This window comes from Caretta caretta, chromosome 18 (genome assembly GCF_965140235.1).
Source record: "Caretta caretta isolate rCarCar2 chromosome 18, rCarCar1.hap1, whole genome shotgun sequence".
Lineage (NCBI taxonomy): Eukaryota > Metazoa > Chordata > Testudines > Cheloniidae > Caretta > Caretta caretta.
In genome coordinates this window covers 2,645,495-2,653,392 of record NC_134223.1, presented here as the reverse complement: position 1 = coordinate 2,653,392, position 7,898 = coordinate 2,645,495, and positions in this window count along the sequence as shown.

Here is a 7,898-nt window from a genome sequence, read left to right as displayed (position 1 = left end):
GTTTTTAACTGGAACACCTGGTAAAAAAGGGACCCTAGTGGCTCCAGTCAGCACTGCTGCCTGGGCCGCTAAAATTTCAGTTGGTGGCATGGCGGGACTAAGGCAGGCTCCCTACCCGGCTCCGCACAGCTCCCAGAAGCAGCCAGCATGTCTGGCTCCTAGGCGCAGGGGTGGCCAGGAGGCTCCACATGCTGCCCCAGCCCTGCGCACTAGCTCTGCAGCTCCCATTGGCCAGGAACCATGGCCAAGGGGAGCTGCGGGGAAGCTCCTGTGGGTGAGGGCAGTGCACAGAGCCCCCAGGCCACCCCTGCACCTAGGGGCCACAGGGACATACCAGCCGCTTTCTGGGAGCCGCCTGAAGTAAACGCCTGAAGTAAGCGCCCACACCAGAGCCCGCACCCCACAGACCCAACTCTGCTAGAGGGACCACCCAGTGACAGAGCCAATTTTACCCTGGGAGCCTGGGCAAACATTTTGCACCAAATCATTTTTTCAAAAGAAAATTGGGTTTTCCGTAGCAATTTTCTCAGAAAGCGTCTCTTTTCCTCCAAAAATGTTGTCAGAAAACTGGAAATTTATTAAAAAACTGAAAAACAGTTTTCTGCTGAAAATGTTGAGTTTTCAACAAAAAGTTGATATTTTCAATGACAAAAACATTTCTGACCAGCTCTAGTCAGGGGACCCAGGAATCAGCTGGATCATGGTCCCTGAGAACTGTGAGGGGCGCATCAGTGGGTTAGGTGGAAACTAACGCGTGCAGAAGGACAAAGATCTCTCATCACTGGCACCAGAGGAAGGAGGCTCCGGGACCTTATTGCCCAACCACAGAATCCTTGTGCCTGAATTGGCCCAGGCCATTACATGAGTCAGTGAGGTGGGACAAGGCAAAGGAATGACCAAGATTGGTCCATAATTCCCTGAGGAATGTGGAATAAAAGGCAGCCAATGATGTCACTTTCACATACTCCAGGTTTTAACCAGAGAGGAGACTCAGAAGTCATTGCAGCCTAATCCTTTTAAGAAGGAATTTAAATCTTACCTAATTAATTTAATTTTTATTGATGTTTTTGACTTACAAACTAAGGTCCTGCTCCAGCAAACGCCTTTGACTTCAGTGTGCTTTGGATCAAACCCTAAGACAAAAAGGCCAGAGAGATAGTCAGAGTAACAACCAAAATTTCCAGGAGAGTAACAAACAAGCAGAGCATGAATTCTGTTGCATTGAGCTGAGCAGGCATTCTTATTGGCTAAGAGCGCATTCTCGTTTCCCCGTGGTTACAGGTTACTCAAATCACTTCCCTGAAACAGCTACAAAGATCGGCAAGATTTAGAATGAAAACCTCTAGAAAATGGTTAGGAGGACCTGATGGAGATCAAAGTATAAACCAGGAGTAATTCCACTGCTAGTCAAAGAAGTTACACTGGTATAAAAGTGGTGCAAGAGGAGAAAACAACAGGAGATGCCCTTTGATGGAGAGGCTAGAGCATCAATTTACTAAGGCTTTGTCTACACTGGCAATTGAGCGACACAACTTTTGTCAAAAGGAAAAGGAGGACTTGTGGCACCTTAGAGACTAACCAATTTATTTGAGCATGAGCTTTCGTGAGCTACAGCTCACTTCATCGGATGCATACCGTGGAAACTGCAGTAGACATTATATACACACAGAGACCATGAAATTTGCTTATTCCAAGACAGGCTGAGGAGATTGCAATAGAGAGGGGTATAACCCAGCAATCAAGCAGAGACCCATATTGGCCAGATAGTGTCAAGATGCTTAGGAGGAGGGATATCCCAGGACTCAGCTGGTGAAGCCTGAGAAGAGGACGTCATCCCAGCAGTCAGGTCTGAACAAAGACACACAAGCAATGCAATATCCTCGTCGCTCTGAACTTAACAGGGGCTTTGCCATTGCTTTCAACTGGACTGAGGTTTTGGCCTTTCGGGCCGGTTCCGGAGTGAAGTCTACCCGACATCAGAGCCTGACCCCACCCCAGGAGCCGGACTTGGCAGGTCCACCTCTGCATAAAGAGGGCGACTGGAATGTTTGACTTAGCATCCGGTGCAGGGAGGCGTTGCCTTGGGCCAGGGCAGAATGTCTGGTGCTGAAGAGTTCACGGACCTTCCCGTCCCTGCATTATTTACCCGGCTAGAATGGAGCAGGCACCCGACTGTTCTGTAGCATCCGTCAGAAAGCAAAACATTACGATAAGTGAGTGGCATGTGACTCACCAACAAGCCAACAGGAAACGATTCCAGCCCCACCGCCTTGGACCAACAGCTCTGCCTCTGTCTCTGTTCATGTTTATTAAATAAAAACTTCAAACCAAACCCCGCACATCACAGTCACAATGGGTACAATGCACAGCTACAAAAGAAAACATCCGACCCTTCCCCATGCCAGACTCTTTGTCTTGAGAATGAAAAGGTCAGTTTGATGCCACAGGCCCTTGTGCCAACTGCCATTTTGCCAAACTCATCTGTTTTTTCTCCGCCATTGCTAGCAGCTGAATGACTGCACAAGTAGCCCTGCACCTGAAAAGAGGCCGAAGAGCTCTGCTATCATTACCACAGAACTACTGCGTTAGTAACTGCCTGGGGCCCACAGAAACCATACGGCAAATGTCTGTCTGGCCTCCCTTAACAAGGTAACTGCTGAATCCTCTGGTGTCTGGAAAAGTCTAAAAGTCAATTGTCTGTAAGCCTGGTCACAGGGCGTGGAACTCTCAGTGCTGAGGGCAACAGACCGCAGACGTGGACGTTAAAGGAGTGGAAGAGCAGAAAGTGTTCCACCATCTCCTCCCTAGGGGCAGCCTTTATCTGCTATGTGCTCCCCTGGTAGGTGACCTCCTGAAGAAATACCCGCCACCGTATACCCCTGTACAACATGCCCTCTCTTTCCCTTTGCACCTTGGTGTCACTCAGTCTGGAGATGACTCTGCTCCCAGTCATTCCAGGAGCACCACTTACCACCCCGAATTCCAAAGAATTAACGAACACTGGGCCAATCTGCACTCCTAGCCTTGAGAGCTGGGGCTTGGACTGGCCTTGGAAGAGGGCAGAAACAGGTGAATGTAATCTGCCACAAGGTAGCGATTTGCTGACTCCCTGTGTGTGTCTGGAATGCAGCGGCCTGTGGACAGACAACCATCTTCAAGATCTCATCTGGGGACTGACAGCCTTAGCAATGTATGAAAACACAGAACAAGAGCTCCCCACACCCACTTTAAAGGGACAGTTCTTACTTTAGGGAACGTACAGGCCTATGGCCAAAGCAGCTGTAGGTGGAAGGTCCCTGTGCTTTATGCAGCATTTCTGGCTAGAGCCATGGCTTAGTCCACAGGAGCAAGTGCCTTGCAGCTCCACTCTGCCTGAGCTGCTCTTTTAGTTCTATGTAAAACATCAAAACCTCGGCCAAGCTTTAATCTTTACCATTGGCTGGGGTGGGATGGAGAATGGAGTGGGATCCTGTCTAGCCTCCATTCACTCTGCATGGCTGTAAGGACAGAGATTGCACATCCCGTGTCATAGAACATCAGCTCCCAACCCTTCACCCCTTCAAAACTGGTTGTGTTTCCTTATTCCTCTGTGGACTATGCACCTTTAGTAACACTCTCAGGTCTCTGTTGGGACACAGACTGGCAGCTCCATCCCTTTGAGGTTGGAGCTCTGGGTACCCGCCCCATCGGTCTGTGTTCCTTTCTAAATGAGCTAATGTGTGTGTTATCCTGCATCATTAACCCTCACACCCCGCTGTGGTATAGGCAAGTGCAGTATTAGCACCCCCATTTTACAGAGAGGGAAACTGAGGCATGGAAAGGTTAAGGCCAATTTATTTTCAAAACTGGGTGCCTGAAACTAAATCAATAGCCTGGTTTTCAGTATGCTGGTGGCCTGCAGAGCCCAAGAGTCTGCAAGTGAATGGAATCTGTGTGCACTACACACCAGTTGTGGCTTTGGCTCTGCAATCATTTATGAATGCTATATGTCGGCCTGGCCAGTGGGGTGTTTTCTGTATAACTATATTGATCTAGCTCATCAGCGGTCTGTCTGGAAGGGCAGACAGGAAGGAAAGAAATGGCTCAAGATAAGCTATTCAGCAAACCCCTGAGAATTGTTAAAGGACAATTGCAGAGCCATTGGCTCCAAGGATTAGCTCGATCAGCTCCTGAGCCTACAGAGCTCGTTTGGCCCCCATGGATCATAGGCCCTGGACACAGAAGAACAAAGAACTGGGGGAAGATTAAAAAGGACCCTTTCTCAGGAGAGGGACGGAAGTTGTTTGAGGGAACCAGACTCAGACACAGGCACCCGCTGGGGTACCTGAAGAAATGAGCTCTGCCTAGGTCATCATCAGTGGATGGAAAGGTGTTAGGTGAGACAGACATGCACGTAGGTGTTGTTTTAAATTTCTTCTTCGCGTATCCTTTGTTCCTCTAGCTAAAACTAAACAATCGTTGACCTGGAGGAAGGCTCTGGTGCCACCACTCTTCACAGCCCCGCAAAAGGAAGAGCCAGAGGGATCCGAATTCAGTCGGACCTGCAGGGGAAGCATGCTGGACACACGGGGCCGAGTCTGAAAGTGGGAGAATTGTGAAATCCCCCCAATCCCCCAGAGAGGTACAGGCACAAAGCTGGAGATCCAAGAGGATGCATCAGAGAGACCACAAAGAGAACAAAAGTTCAGCTAGCCCTGTAACCATGACAACCTCTAAAAATCGGCCCCATTATTTAGATTCTCAAATCTGGATTTAGGTGCCAACTTTAGGTACACAATTCTGACTTAGGTGGCTTGCCCTGTGGTCTCATAACAAATCATTGGCAGTTACAAATATAGAACCCAGGTGTTCTAACTCACACCTCCTTGCCCTAACTCCACAAGGAGACACCAAATGCCCCATCACAGGGTGCAGACCTGCCGAGGGCACTGACAGCAACAAGGAAAAACTAAATCAAGGAAGGAGGAGAAAGGGGCACAGAAGAAAAGAGTTCCATTAAATATCCTGGATTGCATCACAAGCTGTATCCTGAGACACCACCCTGCCCTGTCTTCCCTCCTGCTCGCTTTGGAATATTGTTCTTGAGATCAAAGAAGAATACGCACTCACACCCAGAGACACTGGAGCAAAGGCAGGGAGGTGAAGAACAGAGCAATTCAGGGGCAGAACCATGAATAAACCCCAAATCTCCTCATCTTAGGCCCATGATGACGGCACTAGCCTGGGTTTAGTCTCTTCCTCTGCTCCATACACGGCACTTAGGGCTTGTCTTCACTGCATAGCGAACCCAGGTTCTCACCCGGTGTTGCCCCTAACCTGACTCCCCTCCGCACACAAACCCCTAGCACCCCAGGGCGATGGTGCTTTACACCTGGGATAGCTGGCCCACCCTGGGGCACAGGCAAAAGCCCAGGTCCTGCTTTCGCTCAGGTTGGTATATCACCCACTTTGCATTGAAGACACAGGCTAAACCCGCACGTGCTGATAGTCTAGCAAAGCCTTCCCACTGTCCCCCTGACCCCAGTGTACCCAGAAGGACAGACATATTCTCTCACAATTCACTGGGAAGGAATCACAGGGTGGCTGGGCTCCCTGATGCACCCCCAGAAGTCCTAGTGACACCCCCAGGGGAGCACAGCCCCAGCGATGACCCAGTAACCCAGGCTGAGCTTTGCAATGTGGCTGCTCACACCCAGGGTAGGCTTACCCAGGTACTAAGGCCCAGGAGCCAATTACTCAGGTTATGTTTGCAGTGAAGACATACCCGTGTCTTTCTGTGCCTCAGTTCCTCCTCTGTAAAATGGGGGTGAGATCCCTGCTCTGCCTCCCAGGATGTGGCGAGGTTAAACACATTAAAGTTTGTGATGCCCTCACACTAGTAATAGTACGGTAACGGAGCTGTATAGGTATCTGGGATGCTCTAACCACAAGACCATCCCTCATTTTCCTTCTACCCACTGTGACCCTTGCCTGATGCATTGTGATCCATATGTTCAAGCCCTCACCAGGGCTGCTTATCAGCTCCAAGGAGTGAAGCTGAGAGGCAGCAGTGCAGTCTCTCATCCCCCATTGCCCATGCTGATAACAAGTGGAATATCCAGCTATTTATAAAGAGTTATCCGAGCTGAGCTACCCAGAGGCGTTCTGGCTGGTGTGTGTGTTACCACTGCTCTCTGCTGGAATCGGACTTGCTTAAGAGTTTTAGTCCACAATTTAGCCCTTTGCTACCTATCCCTGTGAAAAAGGAGCCCAGCCTTCCAGAGAGAGGAGCCGCAAGGTCCCGTGCCATAGGCTATATACATTTGTGGTGGAGCAGAGCCTGCAGAGAAAGGCTGCAACCAAGGCTAGTGCCAACATCAGCTGCTGATCCCGTTTGTACTTTCCTAACAAAACATTGTGTCCCAGTGTGAAGAGAGGGATTATGGCTGACTAACACCATCCCAAAATACCTATTCCAGAGCTTTCTTCGACCGTTACTCAGTGTTTGAAATATGCACACCTAAAAGTTACTATTTAATACAAAGATTAACCCCTCTGTTGTTTACTGGGTCATTACCAAGGTAAAAATCATGGGCCAGATCCTACATGTAAACCCATGTAGCTCCTCCTGTATGCCAAAGCTAACATGGAAATAACTATAAAGAACTAATTCACTTTTCATTCTTTGTGTTTGTTTTAGTTTTTGCATTCCTTTCATCTGGGACAATGAAATAAATGTCCCAGATGTCAATTTCATGTTTCTTGCTAGTCAATTTCACTTTCAGGAATCCTTTGCAGGACCTACCAGTAAAATGATGCCATGGCTGGGTTGCAAAGCCTTTTAGGGAAAGTTTGATTGTTTTTTTAGAACAGCTGTTTCCACGGAATTTCTTTCATAGCATGGAATGTTCTCTCCAAGTGTTGCTAGAATTGTTTGTTAATATTTGAACATCAAATATAACCTAGGACTGAAAAAATAAAAACTACAACCCAGAATCCAATTTCATTTCAGTTGTTTAAATATTAAAAACAAAAATGATGTATCTGATTATGTGCATAAATTAATTACAATTAATGGGAGTTAGATATCTAAATTCCTTAGGCGGCTTTCAAAATCTCAGCCTTAACGTACATAATTGTAAAACCTCTGTTTGGGACCAGTTTTGACCTGACTGTTCCCCAGTCATAGAAGATTCATAGACTCACAGATTCTAAAGCTAGAGGGGACCATTATATCATCTTGTCTGACCCTTTGTATAACACAGGTCAGAGAATGTCACCTAGTTATCCCTATATTGAGCCCAATAACTTGTGTTTGACTAAGGCCGATTGTCTGTTCCAGCAGGGCATCCAGTCTGGATCTGAAGATTTCAAGAGACGGAGAACCCACCACCTCCCTTCGCAGCTTGTTCCTATGAACCACGCTGCCATAGGGTCGGTCTCAGCATAAAGACTCCCGATATATATCTTTTTTACAGCAGTCTTGCTGTGTGACATGTAATAATTTCAAGAAATGCACAACTAATAGAGCATAAATATTTTCTCTTTCTCCCCTGGCCAATTTGTGACCTTCTGTCAGGGTGCATGTGCACCAGTTTCCTTCTAACAGGCCCATGGCAAGGCCCTGTGTACAGTAGCGTTTTGCCTACAACTGTCCCGTGTCACACAGCCCCGCTACAGCTCCACAGCTGGACACAGCAGCAGGACTGTTGCTGCTGCTGCTGCTGCTAAGGCTTTTAACAGCTGTGTCATTAGCATTGCCAACCCTCCGGGGTTGGCCTGGAGTTTCCAGGAATTAAAGATTACTCTTTAATTGAAGATTATATCATGTGATTAAATCTCCAGGAATACATCCAACCAAAATTGGCAACCCCTCCCTCCCACAGCTTGTTACACTGCGAAAGAGCTGTTTTGCGGCG